The sequence below is a fragment of the Crassostrea angulata genome, unplaced genomic scaffold, assembly GCF_025612915.1.
Source record: "Crassostrea angulata isolate pt1a10 unplaced genomic scaffold, ASM2561291v2 HiC_scaffold_30, whole genome shotgun sequence".
Taxonomy (NCBI): Eukaryota; Metazoa; Mollusca; class Bivalvia; order Ostreida; family Ostreidae; genus Magallana; species Magallana angulata.
In genome coordinates this window covers 22387-39000 of record NW_026441585.1, presented here as the reverse complement: position 1 = coordinate 39000, position 16614 = coordinate 22387, and the positions used below count along the sequence as shown (strand labels likewise).

Genomic DNA, 16614 nt, shown 5'->3' with positions numbered 1-16614 from the left:
ATAATAATATAACGAGAAAATAAATTATTAAAATTTGAAAAATGCATTTCTTGAAATGTTATTTTCTTTTACAATGTTTTTTCACTATTCTAGATTATTCAGACCGGCTTCGAAATGTTTCCGTCACTGTAGGGCTGACTGAATCAGACCTCAACACTCCCTGTGGTGTCTTTGCTGGTCCCGGTACTGCGTCACAGCTGGTTGTCATCAACTGTCCGACGTCACCACAAGGGAGATTCGTAAAGATATCAAAGACAACCTCGGTTCTCACTCTTTGTGAAGTTGACGTGTTCGGTGTATCCGTATAAATATCATAATTATTTATGTTTCAAGGTACACACCTGTTATTGATTTCACTCTATACATGTAACACAATAGAGGTAAAAAAGTCTTTAAAATCAGTTTGTTCTTCTCATGACAAGATGTTCGAAGGAAATATTATTTGCTACCTATCACATCAGCTGACACCAAACAAAAGGCACATGATGCGGCACTTTCTCAAAATATCTGACTACAAACCTCAAAACGACGTGTTTCCCGTGTTTTTGTAAAAGACGTCACACTCCAAAGAAAGCTGATTTCCTGTGTTACAAGAAGTAGTCCCTATGAAAATAATCATCATTGAACAAAATACAGTAAATATCCTTCTCAGAGGAACAACATTTTTTTTTTTAAATTGAGTAAAGTAAGATCTAAAAAGTAAAAGTCAAGTAAAAAATTATTCTGAAGTATATATGAATTACCTATTAACTAAGTTCATTTTGAATGATCGCCTATCGGTGTGATACCGTATACTTAATGTTACCGTATATTTCTATAATTTGTGCATCCTGAATAATATGGCATTGCACCATTAAATGCGGCTGTTAGTATCGCGTCAGATTAAATCGTTCTAGTTGTGCCAATTCTTACTCATATTAACAAATATTTTTTTAAAAGTTGCTCATTGAATTTCCTTTCGTTTGTTTTTTTTTGTAATAGTTCATGCAGTATATATTTTAACTGTGTACCTTTATATTTTATACAGCGTTTGAGAGAAAAAACCCCATTCTAATTAGCATGTAGCATATGTGCAATAACATTTTGTTTTAAAACTACATAGTGAGTAAGGTGGTGTTGGACATCTGTTGATATTAATGTAGATTAAAGTACATTATCATTACAATACTTTTACCGGTTTAGAATTTTCAAATTCTACAATATTTAATCAAAAATAGCTTTTAAAACTATTAGAGGTAAATAACAGAGGTAAAAAATCTAAAGCCCACGGCGGGATTCGAACTCATGATTTACAGATTCTTATCTAACCAACTGCGCTACGCTGTTAGGGGACAATATTGGGGAAGAAACTACTTATATAAATACACTTCATTTTATAATTAATTTCGATTAACACGACATGGAGATGTCCCATACCACCTAAATTAAAGAAATAAACTGCTTTTTTGTGCATCTTTTAAACAACAGTAGAGAGAAATTTCTATAAAGTTTTTTTTTCTGATTGTGTCGTCTAGATTGCAAAATAAAGACATTTTGAAGCTTAAAGTCTTTTTGTGTGTCTGCTGATGAGGTTACATAAATAAGTAATGTACATGCACCTGTATTGATAACATTGTTATGTTAGTCCAATATAGAAGCATTACAAATTTCTTTACCTGATCACCACAAATATTAATGGCAACAAATAAAATTGCTTGTTATTTATTTCTTTACTACTGAAAATAAAATGTACGCGTACATCACATAAAAAGGCATCAGATATCCCCCCCCCCCAGTTGAAGAATATGTACCCATAGTATCAGTCTCTCCGTCCATCCGTCCGTCTGCAGCATATCTTCTCTCCCCATGGCGAGAACTGGCTCGTACTTCACCCAGCGTTCCATAGACCTTTAAGGTGGAATAACACATCTGGAAAAAGACATTAAAATTAACAAAAAAATCATCTGTACAAATGTCAGATAAGCAAAAAATTTGCAGTTTGGGATAAATAAATGAATATCTAAAATAATTATCCCTGTAAGTAAAAACGGAAGCCCTTACGGGATTCGAACACGGGAGGTACGTGTAGTGTTCCAGATTGTTATTTTGGGAGGTGGGCTCAAATTTTAGCTTAGTAGAGCTCTTCAGTGCGGGAAGTTTACCGTATTCCCGCCAATAAAGATCTGGAAAGTACTGTACAGTGTCTCCTCCATATTTTTCAGGTAAATATGCATAATGTACTTGTTTGCATAATAGTAACCGTTGTCAAGAATAAGTATTATGTTTCATATTAATAGGTGCAATAAGCTGTTGCTGTATTTTTGAACGCACCAAGGTATTTTATTAGATTTCTTGGCAAGCAAAGTTAAAACTGCATGGTTGTGACGTCACACGTCACAGTTTTGTGTACTGAAGTTCTAGTCCGTTTATAGCTTTCATATACTGATATCTAGTCATTGATAGATAAATGTTTATAACTTTATTCATTAGCATTATATATTTATATAATATATAATTAATATAATTATATAAAGATCTCATGGTTTATTATAGGAGACCTAGGGCTCATGTACATGATTATTAGTGCATAAGCACTCTGAATAATTTAATTGTTATAATGTGGACTGTATATTGTCAGTTAATAATGTACCATATTCCCGCCAATAAAGATCTGGAAATTACTGTACAGTGTCTCCTCCATATTTTTCAGACCCGGTAACATACGGATCAAAGGTCCGACACTTTCTTAAAATGAGAAATAAATTAATGAAATTGCATATATCATTTTAAAAAATCATAATGATGATATACACGAAGTTCAACATAAAAAAGCGATACATTAGATGGATAGGATATAAATTACAGCGATTTAAGATTTAGATGTCATTTTTCATATGAAAGGTAATTAAAACTTCATACAAAGAAAAACCATTAAATATTATTGCCAAATAATATGTTCTATGTCATGATTGTAACTGTAGTTCTATTTTTAGAAATTCTGATTTAAGTTCCGTTTTTTATGGTTATTTTAGCTAATTTGTCCATCCTGTACCTATTAATAAATGCCTGTGCTTGTAACTTGTCATTAGCCAATGAAATAAGAGTATTTCGATCACTTTTGTTTTTACTGAAGTGTGAGAAGGACGTGTTTTCGTAACCTAAGATATTGATTGCTTTGTGAAGTTAAATTCCCGGCCATGTGCTTTCCGATAGTTTGAGAAGTATTGGACGCGGGAGAATTTGCTTTGAAACGTTGTTATTTAGTTAAAGTAAGTGTTAAAATAGGTGTGCAGTGTAAGTTTTTACCATCAGCGCCCGGGGTATGTACTGATAATTTGTAAACAGTCAAAATGGCGGATCGAACGTCGGTGTGCAAAACAATTGGAACGATTTATTTTACAAAACCCTGTGTATGAAAACTTGGGTCTCGATGAAGAAAAAAATGAGTGTGTGTTTTAGGGGCCAAGCGGTTTGTCTATTTACGGACTTGCTAACTCGTCCAGATTGTGCGCGTTTTCGACAGTTCCTACTTTATTTGTTCTTGTTGTTGTAGGGGGTAACGATGCGACAACTTGACCAGCATAGGTCATTGTACAAGACATTTTTTTCATTTGCGAACTATTTGATACATGGATATGGTGTAATATCCGTGATCATCATTTGTTAACTGTTGCACCGCGACCCTCGGAAATCACCGGTTGGATATAACGAGGAGGCAATCAGTTTAAACAAACACTTGGAATATTTGACAAGTTTGGAGGAGCATGTCCATTTCTGGAAACATAACGGATTTTGGACTAATTTTGCATACCTTTGACGCGATCAACATGATCAGTTTGATGTAAAATAATTAAAGAAGTACTGTATTTTTACAAAATATAGAATATTTTGAATCTGTACACCATAATTTCATCATTATAAACCGTCAACAAATTAAAATTTGAAAGAAATTTGGGGAAAGCCGTTCGTAAACTCCTTGTCTAGTTTTATATTTTTAACGTAATTATTAAAAGTTAATGTATCTTCTTCTTTTTCTTCAGAATACTGAGTAGGGCTCTTCAAAGAGCATTAACACATAAACAATGAAAGAGTGGTGTCCTTTAAACTTTAAAGTAGTCATGTTGTTTATTTTATTTGACAAAATGAAATATATCAGAAAGGACAGATATGTTTATCAACAGTATATGTGTGTTTAATTAAATATATATGAGTAAAATTGTTTTGTGTAGAATATTAGTAGAGGAATTTTAGTCATAGTTTGTTTGATAAAGTAGAGTAGTAAATTCGTTTTATTGATCTCAATATTTTGTTCAGGTTTATAGGTTACAGCAATGTTCACATTTATTGCATTTTTCTTTTAATTCAAAATTCATTACAAAATGTTGAATATAATGTTTACTTTAAAAGTCGTTTTCGGCATATCTAACAGTTGCAGTTTTTTTTGTACAAAGCAACGCTGTTCAAAGTTAATACCTAAAGGTTGTCTAATTACTTATCAAAACTTATCCTATTAGGTATGCGGAGTAACAATGTCACAAAAATGTCGTATTATGCAATTTATTAGTCCGACGACCAAGTTAATTTACATATGGGTGTTACGGTGTTTATAATTGTTATTAAGGTTTCCTTTTATCTTTTTTACCTAGTGTCAAGATCAAGATGTGCTCAGGTGTCAGCAGATTTTTCTTTGTTAGGGGATTAACTACGTTAACTTAATTATTTCTTTATGACCAGTGTCCGGAGATCAGGGTCACGTGGGTTAATTTTTAATTACCAAAATTGTGTCCAAACAAAGAATCTAAATTTTGATTGGCTGAAATAGATCAGGGAAGCCCAGGTCTCCGATTGAGATAGCGTACCCTACCTTGGTCATTTTAATCGGAGACCTGCAGCAATAATCAACATCTTTTATTTAACTAAAGGCTTCCCTGTTCTGATTTCAGGTAAAATATGGTTTATGTTTTTTTTTTAATTTAAAGTTTATTTTAAAAGTTTAACAATTTCTAAAATTTTAAATGCATAAAAGTTTTTCATGCCATTTTCAAGTTTAATGTGTTTTTTAAGAAATTTGAGCTTTCGTCTAAGTTAAAGTTTGATTTACTTCATTAATTTTCTTAGTCGAGCTATATTTGATTTAAACCTTGTTTTTCTATCTTGAATTGTTAACTTTAGTTACAATTCTGTCTTAGTCTATGAATTCATTCTTTTAATCAGTTAATTATAGTTATTTTTGTTTATTGATTCATAACTGACACCTGCGGCCCTTGCACTTTATTTCTTTTTACAAAGTCGGAAATAGTTATTCCGGTGTTGGTTCTTGAGTTTAAATTTGGTTTACTGCACAGCGATGCAACAGTTAACTTTTATATCGTAAGTTTATACCTTAAATACTTAATTGATCCTTATTTAAAGGAATACTCAGGTAAATTTATACATTGTTTGAATCACCGCTTCGTTTGTGTAAAGCCTCGTTCATTAGGTAACTGTTAACTCTATTTACTTTTATAAGTTCGAATTTCCTCGACAATTGTTTACCTTAACTTTTATTAAAGAAAATGTCATTGTTTATATTTTTTATACAGAGTGAGTGTTTTTATATTGTTTAATCACTCTGATAGTCACCAGTGTTAGGTAGGTTAGGGCACCCACCTTTGTATTGCGTAATGCAATTAGTGTCATAATTTTTATTGTGCCTGGTGACTAATATTATGTTCCATTCTAATCGGAGACCTGCAACAATAAACATCATCTTTTAATTATCTAAAGGCTTCCCTGTTCTGATTTCAGTGCAATCGTCCCAAACCTTTTGGACTGGACATTGCAAAACGGGTCCTCACACTGCAAGCGAGTTATAGAATTCCCCCTATACAAGTGTAGTCAAAAATACGACACGACAGTGGTAATAAAAAAAATAATTTAATGCGACTGAAAAAAATTGAATGTCATTATAACTTGCTATTGAGGTCGCATTATAACGTAACCTTGTTTATAAATCAAGCCGTCTTCCTAGCTACTATTATGCAAAATCAGTAGATCGAGGTCAGTTAATGGAGCATCTTTTTATGATCGAAGTCAGTTCATCGAGGTCAACTGCATAACTGAATGAATCTTTCGATCGATATTCTTACGCGTGAGACAAAATGTGCATTCTTGAATTAACAGGTCGAACTGTATTTAATGTATGTTTACATTTCTTAAGGTAAATGAATTGAAATAAAACTGAGTAAAATGTTATATAAATATTAAACCAAATCTTCAAGTTTTTATAAGAACTACTTATGCAAGCGGAATGTGTGCGCACGTGGAAGCATTTGCTGGATGACTCATATAGACACAACAGTGTTCGGCCGAAGCCGATCAGAAAAACTCAAGGCCAGTAAATTAAAATTAGTTTGTGAAAGAAAAATTTAAAAAGATTGTTGAGAAAATTTTTAATGAGTATAACTTGAGTGATTTCTAAGCAAATGAGTATGTATACCTAACATGGTAAATTTTTGTTTACATAAGCATAAGGAAAAACATTTTGGAAATATTCTATGAAGAAATTTTAAGAATATTCGATTCAATCTGTACAGTTAATGTACAGTGATTTTATAATGCACACTCTCTTTTTTCCGCTAGTATATTTCTGCTGAATTGAAATTCTAGTTACAGAGTTCCGGGACACTTCCCCTGCCTACAGTGAATTGTATAAAAAAAACAACTCTGTCTCCTATATGAATTGGTACAATTACCAAGTACTCGACTAAAATCTTTTAGTTTTGTATTGAACATAAATGTATTAAGGTATTCGATTTAAAACAACCAATTTGTACCTAATAAACGAAAGGTCCTATATTGTTAATCATGAAATTATTTTGAATATGTTATCATACAAAAGTTACCCAACACAAGAAATTTTCAAAATTTTGATTGTGGTCGAACTAATTGCACCTTGAATTTTGCATTAAAGTCTATGGGAAACGTACAGACCCTGAAACGTTCTACTACACCAAAAAAGCGTGCGACTTTCGTGCGAGAAACGTTTCGTGTAAACCGTTTAGCGTTTCGTGTGAATCGTGAAGCGTTTCGTGTAAACCATTTAGCGTGTCGGGCAAAGCGTGCAGCGTTTAGGGCAAAGCGTGTAAATCGTTTCGGCAAACCGTGCGAGAACCGTGTGAAATGTTCATCAGATTTCATTCGGAACTCTCTGACAATTTATTTGTTTCAAAAAAAGCGCTCGTGTTAAACATTACTTTAAACTGTTTGTGATTGGCAAAACACCTTTGTAGATATTTTCGTGAAAAAAATCTGTAAGAAATAATATACTTATCTTTTTACAAAATTGAATAATTATTAACAAACAAAAGAAATGTACGCGTATTGAAAGAAGACTAGTTACTGAGACTATTCGGCTGTGTACGACCAGCACACATAACCTCGGACATCGGGTAAGACCTGCACCTGGATGAACGTGTCAATCAAACTTTATGTATTCGTTTTCATTGGATGGTCACGCGTCTCCTCTTTTGTCAAAGCCAATAGAAATTTAATGACTTCAAGGTATTCGGAATCGGAATCAGTATACAGTATTCGATGATGCGTACAATTTAAATGATGGATAATTTAACATTAAATTAAAAAAAATTAAATGTAAACATAGGAAGAAACTAGACACGATCTCGTTGCGAGCAACGAGGAGGTCTTCCGTCCGATTTTTAGAAGGTGAAATGACGTCATCGACTTTAATTTTTGACAACAAAACATGATATGGAAATAGGGGTGAAGAACTAATGCTTTCCTGTAATGCTTTTTATAAGTTCTTTTACGTTGCTTTTTTAAATACCTGCATTTCTTCCAATTGAAATAGATAAGATTAAACTATTTTACCTCTGGTCCCTAATATCCCTAGTTAGTTAACGCATGAGAAAGTCATTATATTGTTGGGATATATAAACGTATTATACATAAAGTCTGTCCCAAGATATTTTTGCCACACATTTTCTCAAATTATTTGATATTTGTAAATATCTCTTGATTCAGCCGAGGTTCATTCGATAGTATGAAAAAATCCCAAGATTTCCCTTTTGTAACGTCCCCTCTAGCTTGTCAGGTTTCAATACACGGCTAAAAAAAGAATGTCTACGGGGATTTTGCATTGCATCAGCCATTATAAAGCCCGGATGAAAACGTTGAAAAATTGTGCTAGATATTCCGTGAGACTTCCGAATTGAGGAAAGATGTAAACATTCCCCATTATAAATCTCCGTAGGAAATCTGTTTTTGATCCTGTGAATGTTTACGAAGGAAAATAGTAATTTCCGAAAGAAGTTTGACCCCCTAAAAACGTTAATACCTAATTACGTAACACATGATAAAATCAATAGATTTCTTGGATACATAATAGTTGAGATCGACACAAAATTTAAAATTTTGATTAATTCATGTGATTTTGAATGACCATAGTTGTGAATGGAATTGTAGATCATTTTGGAGAATAAGCGGGTATTGAACATAATTAATGCACATGATCATGTACATGACAAATAAAGTGCCTACACATGTAAAACTTAATGTAAAAGCTTCTTGGTCCAATTTTCAATAAAATTATTGTATGCTTTTAAACGATGGTTATGCTAAGTATGTGTGCAATAATATACGTTGCAGTAGTTTTTCCGGTCAATTAAGCCATATTTCAATGAAAAACTCGTTGAATCCGGATGTTGTGTATTACGGCATGCTGCCCAATCCGGCGACATTATTCAGCCCTTTGACATTTTCCTATCAGTTTTGTTTTTAAAAAATTGTGCAATCCGGATCCTGTCTATTCTGTAAACCGGCGAAATGAAAAAAACATACTGCTTATAATTAGTGAGAGTTATCTCCCGTAGTCCGTCTACTTATCGATCGGTCGGCCTTCTGCGAGATATTTTAAATGCTCAATTATCGACCAATTTTTCTGTCGTTGCTATTGATTTAAATAACTGTGAATATAGATCCAAACTAGCAACTCATTTCAGTTAATACCGTAAAGTCTTGTTATGAATTGCAAAAATTAGATAATTAGATTATAATTCACCCCATTTTTTCAGGCCGTGATTCAGGATACTGTGAGAGTAAGACTGCCGATATTGTTTGTTATCCCCGTTGTACATTGTATGGCTACACGTACAGAGTTGCATATTATTCTAGATCTGTCAGAATGCTAATTTTTTTAAAAATAAAATTCTCATTATATTAATATTCATCCATTGTTTCCCTGCATCATAACAGTTCTCGCAATCAGGTGTTTCAGCCACCTGTTGACTTGTTAATGTTTTGTTTAACAATTTACGGTTAAGCATGCACTTTACAGGTAGATCGGATGTTTGAAAAATTATCAATAACGATGATTTGATTCAAAAAGTATTTCCATCGTATGTATTCCGTTATGGATTTATTGTTTCAAAAAAATAATTTAAAATGAAAATTGGTACCGTATAGATAAGATCGATGAAATCTAATATATTTCAGAACAATTGAAAATTTTACAAGAATACAGGATCAGGACCTACTGCATTAAATACTAAAATTAATTTGCAACAATGTCCTCTAAACCGGATGTTGCCTAATCCGGCCATTTTTTTTTCAGAACCACCCTCCGCCGGATTAGACAATTTTTGTGTATATCCACAAAGTAATCGACATAAAAGGGTTTTGCGTTATTTCGCCTCGTGTTTAAACTGGCCCCTTACGTCGAAGCTAGTATGATTGTATTACGACTTTGACATCTGTCTTTTTAAATAATCTGTTATAACATATGAAAAATACAGCATGACTATTTAAACAAAAATAAAGCAGTGTACATTTGTTCATTAATAGTTTTTATGTTTACGTTGTTTATAATCATTGCAAAACATGCAGGATGAATAAACCCAATCATTCGAAGGATGAAACCCAACGGTTTCCTTTTTTAAACATTCCAATGATGTATTTTGAGGGTTTTTTTGTATGCCCAATATTTTTTTTTATTTTGAATATTTCTAACGTTGAAGGGAGAGCAATTCCGTGTAAATACATCTATAACTTTGTAAGATCATTCATTTGGTTTGCAAAGAAAATTATTTGATACTGTAATGGCCGACAAATCGGACCATGCAGCTTAAAGAAATTTCTCAACTTATTATACCTCGAAACGTTATTTCAAATCAGACACCAAACAATAAAGGGAAATGGAAACATTCGGCGGATATAAATGTTAAAGTATTCTTATGATAAAAATTGGTATTTTTGGCAAACATAAATTAATCATTTTTTATCTCCTACAAGATATAATCGCACCTGTGTTTTGTATCCATCTCTTTTAAACTCTTTTTAGCCAAATCTGTAAAAATTCGTGGTCGTTTCACCGTTTTGTTTTAAACCCCGCTGAAATGTTCACAATCGATTCGCTGTTGAACGAAAGACTCGACTAGAAAAACTTGCTGCATGGACCGTCTAACATTATTAATTTTAATGATGAATTCAGAAACTTATAGATTTCAAAAAGTGTCATTTTTTGTTAAGTTACAGGAACGTTGTCATTCATGCACATAAAATTTGTACAAAATAAGTTATATGTTATTCAACCAGTGTTTGAAATTTAAGACCGTTCTTGAAATATTTGGGAAAGAAAGTTTAGGGGTCATCCTTTCATCTTTTTATCAGGCCCGTGTAAAAAAATTTGAGCCATTTCCGAATAACTGTGTGCACAAAAATCGTAAATAAAGAATGCAGGTAACGGGAGCTTTAAACAGGGGAGCAGGGAGTGCTTTAAAATTCATATTGACATATATTAATGTACCGTGTAAAATTATCAATCATAGTCATTAGATAACTGCTATTGCCTGATTGGCGAATTTGATTTGCCTATTGACTCCATGACATCTACAATTAAGCTTGGTTAAACGTTAACATTTTAAAAAAACTATATATATAAGCATGTACTCCAATCAGGTGTTGTACTTTACAGAACGTTTAAAAAATAACGCGATTGCCGAGCGCTTCTTTTTTGGGAAAAATAGTCCTAATCAGACAGTGAATACATAATACAGCATACAGACGTTTTTATTAATATATATATAATTTATGTATAAACTATTTAAGTGTGCTTGAATATGCAAAATTTAAAGCCAATTCGATTTGTATTAGATAATTAATCTACTAAGTATTATTTTTAACCATGTGTACTCTACTCGATTTTTAACTGTCCGAATACAATCAAAATATTCACAATGAATGCACATGTACATAAACTTTTTATAACTCACATATTCTTCAGAATCAAAAAAAAAAAATAAAATTTGATTAATAATAAATTAATAAAATCAGCAATGAGTATGCTTTTTAATGAATCTGACCACCATTGAGAAGAGGTTATTATACCAATATTGTGACCCTTATTATCTAACGGCCTGAATGTAAATAATTTTTCAACTTCTTTAAAAATGGTTAGTTTTATCGTGCCCGCACCTACCACAAGCATGTAAAATTGTACTTCTTAAGCTGCCTCATCTCGAACGCTTTTTAAAAATATTTCAACTTTTACTTACTACATCCTGCTTAACCCTCTCTCTCTCTCTCTCTCTCTCTCTCTCTCTCTCTCAACTCATTAAAAATTCTAATACTTTGTTAGACAAATGAAGAATCACATTATCATAGATTACAGATACTTATGTGAATATCGCCAATATTTTGTTGAAATTGGTAGTGTAATGCATTTAATTCTCAGCAGCAAAATGTCACAAATAGATACAGGTGAATTTATTTACATTTCATCGTACGACTGTAAAACGTATTATATTCATTGATGGCAGTTTTTTCCTTTATTTTACGAACTATGATTTAAATCAATGGTTTGATGCATCGTTAACCGATATCATTGGAAATGAAAATAACAACGAATCAAAGAGCATTAAAATGTGGGATAACGTATAAACACGAGAAGCATGTGTCCTACAGCGAATCGGCTGTCCACTAGCGCGGCTTCTCCTTGGCCCGTGTTATGAAAATGTACACTCAACGTGGTGGGTTTGAAATGTTTGCAGTTTGATAACTAAATTTTATTTTCCAACAATAAAACTATTTCATGACATAGACAAGATCACAAAGAACGCCCCTTTTTCAATGACAGTCATACAATCTATTTTTTTTTTATTACAAGAGCAAAACAGCAATACTTCGTAGGTAATGGTATAATCTTTTTCCATTTACTCTTTAATATCGTTTAAATCTGAATTCTTTGTGTTTGCAGCCAAATAAATAAAACCGTGTGTGTATTACAGCAAGGCGCATATCTTGTGTATTGGATAACGGTAGACCGCTCGCTAGTCCAGCCGCGACCCATTTCCTCGGCCGCCGGCAAGGATCGGATACGTATAATTGTTTACATACATGAAGCTCGGAATACAGCTAGATTTTAAATGCGACTCAAATACATTGCATAGAAGTAATTCTTTTACCCACAATGTGTTTCCCTAGAAAAGAATTACACTGTTTCAACACTTTCCGAATGCAAGCTAGTACACTGACTGTGGTAGTAGATAATGGTATAATCTTTTTTTATTTACTATTAAAATCACTAATATCGGAAGTTTTGTGTTTGCAGCTACATATAAAAATCCATGTGTGCATTACAGCAAGACGCAAATCTTGTGTATTTGATAACGGCAGACCCGCTCGCTAGTCCAGTCGTGACCTATTTCATCGGCTGCGGGCAAGGGTGGATACGTAACTGTTCACATACACAGCTCGGAATACAGCTAGATTTTAAATGCGACTCAAATAAATTGCATAGAAACAGTTCTTTCATCCGTAATGTGTTTCACTAGAAAATAACTAAAATGTTTAAACACTTTCCGTATATCAACGGGTATCCTTTATGTCAGTTATACGCACAAATATCCCGTTTATTTGCCAAATAAAACACAAATACATGGTAACAAGTCTGGCTTTTTACACTCATATTACGCAATACCCGAACAAAATATTATTGTTACGACATTAATAAGACCATAATGAACAACTTTTGCAACGGCAGCCATATTAAAATCTTAACCAATTTTGAGTTATAAAGTGAAAACTTTGAAGGGTTCTAGGCCCTTAATTTGAGGGGCCAGCCCCTTTTTCTAGGTGTCAAACAAAAGATCTTGTAAATATAATTTTTTTTTCTTCTACATGTCTTAACAAAATATTTGTGAGAAAAAAGATAATCTAAGAAAACCAGGCAAAATCACAACACTTTTTTAATCTCATTTTTCGAGCCCTACCGAGCTTTAGCGCCTTTTGTGCCTTAAAGTGATTAATGCCTTATTAAGGTCTTCCGTTTTCCAACGGAAGACCTTATTGTTTTCGTTCGGTTTCTTTTTCCCTATTATTATTATTTTTTTTTTCTTACAAAATTTGTGCAGGCGATTTCTCGGAAATGGCTGAGCCGATTTTCGTGAAACTTTCAGATCTAATAGATATCAATCCGAACTTTATATATATTTTTTTATTTTGATGACGTCATTTCCGTTCTTGAGAAAATGACGTTTTAGCGATTTTCAGAGGGTCGGCTTGTCCAAGGATCTCCTCAGAAACGGTAAAAGATATTGAGTTCAAACTTTCAGGGATTGTAGACAAGAGGTTGTAGATGTGCAATTTGGCATTCATATTTGTCATACCCAAAAGGCGTTAAAGCTCGCCTGGTCCCGAAAATTGAGACTAAAAAAACGTCGTAATTTTTCATGGTTTTCTTAGTTTATCTCTTTTCTGAAAAATATTTTGTTAACACATGTAATGCAAAAAAGTTTAAATTTACAAGACCTTTCATTTGATATCAAATATAAGGGGCTGGCTTCTAAAATTAGGGAACCAAAGGGCTCTAAAGTCTTTCATCTGTAGTCCTTTACTGAGAGATATTTTGTGAAATGTTATAGAAGCAAATATGTTCATCTCACAGTTATGTATCCAAGCAATGTAACGATTTTGTCATGTATTACGTAATTAAGGGTTTTTAGGGGCCAAAAGTCAAAAATTTCGATCACCCATATCTCAGGAAAAAATATTTTGTTATAAAACACAGAAGAAAAGTTGTTCAAATTAATGTTCTTAACAATATGCAACCTTCAAAATGTTGTTAAACGGCCCCTATAAGGAGATAAGGGATCGGCCCCTAAAACCTTGTTTCTCATATACCTCCAGAATAGTAACAAATTTCTAAGCACTTGTTGAACAAAATTTGTTTAGAATTAAATGACCTTTCATTTGATATCAAGAAAAAGGGGCTGGCCCCTAAAATTAGGGAACCAAAGGGCTCTAAAGTCTTTAAACTGTAGCCCTTTACTGAGAGATATTTTGTGTAATGTTATAGAAGCAAATATGTTTATCTTACAGTTATGTATCCAAGCAATGTAACGATTTTGTCATGTATTACAGAATTAAGGGTTTTTTAGGGGCCAAAAGTCCAAAATTTCGATCACCCATATCTCAGAAAGGAAAAATATTTTGTTATAAAACACAGAAGAAAAGTTGTTCAAATTAATGTTCTTAACAATATGCAACCTTTAAAATGTTGCCAAACGGCCCCTATAAGGAGATAAGGGATCGGCCCCTAAAACCTTGTTTCTCATATATTTCCAGAATAGTAACAAATTTCTAAGCACTTGTTGAACAAAATTTGTTTAGAATTAAATGACCTTTCATTTGATATCAAGAAAAAGGGGCTGGCCCCTAAAATTAGGGAACCAAAGGGCTCTAAAGTCTTTAATCTGTACCCCTTTACTGAGAGATATTTTGTGAAATGTTGTAGAAGCAAATATGTTTATCTCACAGTTATGTATCTAAGAAATGTAACGATTTGGTCATGTATTACGTAATTAAGGGTTTTAAGGGCCCAAAAGTCCAAAATTTCCATAACCCATCTCTTAGAAAGGAAAACTATTTTGTAATGCAATACAGAAGAAAAGTTGTTCAAATTAATATTCTTAACAATATGCAACCCTCAACATTTTGTTAAACGGACCCTTTAAGGAGATAAGGGATCGGCCCCTTAAAACTTCTTTCTCATATATCTCCAGAACGGTAACACATTTTTAAACACTTGTTGAACACAATTTGTTAAGAATTAAATGACCTTTCATTTGATATCAAGAAAAAGGGGCTGGTCCCTCAAATAAGGGAACCAAAGGGCTCTAAAGTCTTTAATCTGTAGCCCTTTACTGAGAGATATTTTGTGAAATGTTATAGAAGCAAATATGTTTATCTCACAGTTATGTATCCAAGCAATGTAACGATTTTGTCATGTATTACGTAATTTAAGGTTTTTAGGGCCCAAAAGTCCAAAATTTTGATCACCCATATCTCAGAAAGGAAAAATATTTTGAAATGCAATACAGAAGAAAAGTTGTTTAAAAAGATGTTCTTAACCATATGCAATCTTCAAAGTTTCGCCAAACGGCCCCTATAAGGAGATAAGGGATCGGCCCCTTAAACCTTCTTTCTCATATATCTCCAGAACGGTAACGAATTTTTAAACACTTGTTGACAAAATGTTTTCAGAATTAAATTTCCTTTCATTTGATGTCAGGAAAAAGGGACTGGCCCCTTAAATTAGGAGATTAAATGGCTCTAAATTTTTTTTATCTAAAGCCCTTTAATGAGAGCCATTTTGTGAAAGGTTATTAATGCTAGATTAGGTATAATACGTTTCTATATCCTAACAATATAATGATTTTCTCTTGCGTTACCAAATTAGTGTTTTTAGGGACCAGATGTAAACAAAATTAATCTTTTTAATCTTAATTGGAGGAAATGCAAGCATTTAAAAAAGCAATGTAATAGAACTTATAAAAGCGATGCAATGAAGCATTAGCACTTCACTCCTTTTTCCATATCATGTTTTGTTGTCGAAAATCAAAGTCTATGATGTCATATTTTCTTCTAAAAAATCGGACGGAAGACCTCCTCGTTGCTCGCAACGAGATCGTGTCTAGTTACATATCTACAATCTTTTGTCTATCATTCCTGAAAATTTGAACTAAATATCTTTTATAGTTTTTCATAACTCTCTTGGACAAGCCGTCCCTCTGAAAATCAAGAAAACGTCGATATTTCAAAAACGGAAATGACGTCATCAACCAAAAAAACTTCCGATCAAGTTTAAACTAATATCAATAAGATCTGAAAATTTTATTAAAATCGATCAAAGAGTTTCCGAGTAATCGCTGACACAAAATCGGTAAGAAAAAAAAAGGAGAAGAATGAGAAAAAAAACCGAAGAAAAACAATAAGGTCTTCCGTTGGAAACGGAAGACCTTAAATATATTGTTCATTTCTAGGAAATGCGGTCAGTAAATTCTTTTGAATCCCGATTAAAAATATGGCTGCAAGTTATTATTTTAATTATTTAAACACTGATAACGGAAAACAACAAGTAATTAACACACTGAAATTTTCCTAAAATGTACACAAGCAATTAATTATTATGGGAATCTATATGCATGGTACTTAATTCAAATAGATTATGATAGATATATTGTACGCCGTTATGCGGGACGCCGGTAATGTATACGAATATTGAGACAAAAATTTAAATCATTTTTATTTTTTGTTCTTTCCGAAATCCGAAATAGAAATGACAACTTTCTTTATTGTTTA

The 16614-nt window shown here is 32.8% G+C and overlaps 1 pseudogene; it reads left to right on the top strand.

Annotated features, from left to right (window-relative positions):
- Positions 1 to 3329: 3329 nt before the first annotated feature.
- Positions 3330 to 5856, top strand: LOC128168662 (uncharacterized; annotated as a pseudogene).
- Positions 5857 to 16614: the final 10758 nt, after the last annotated feature.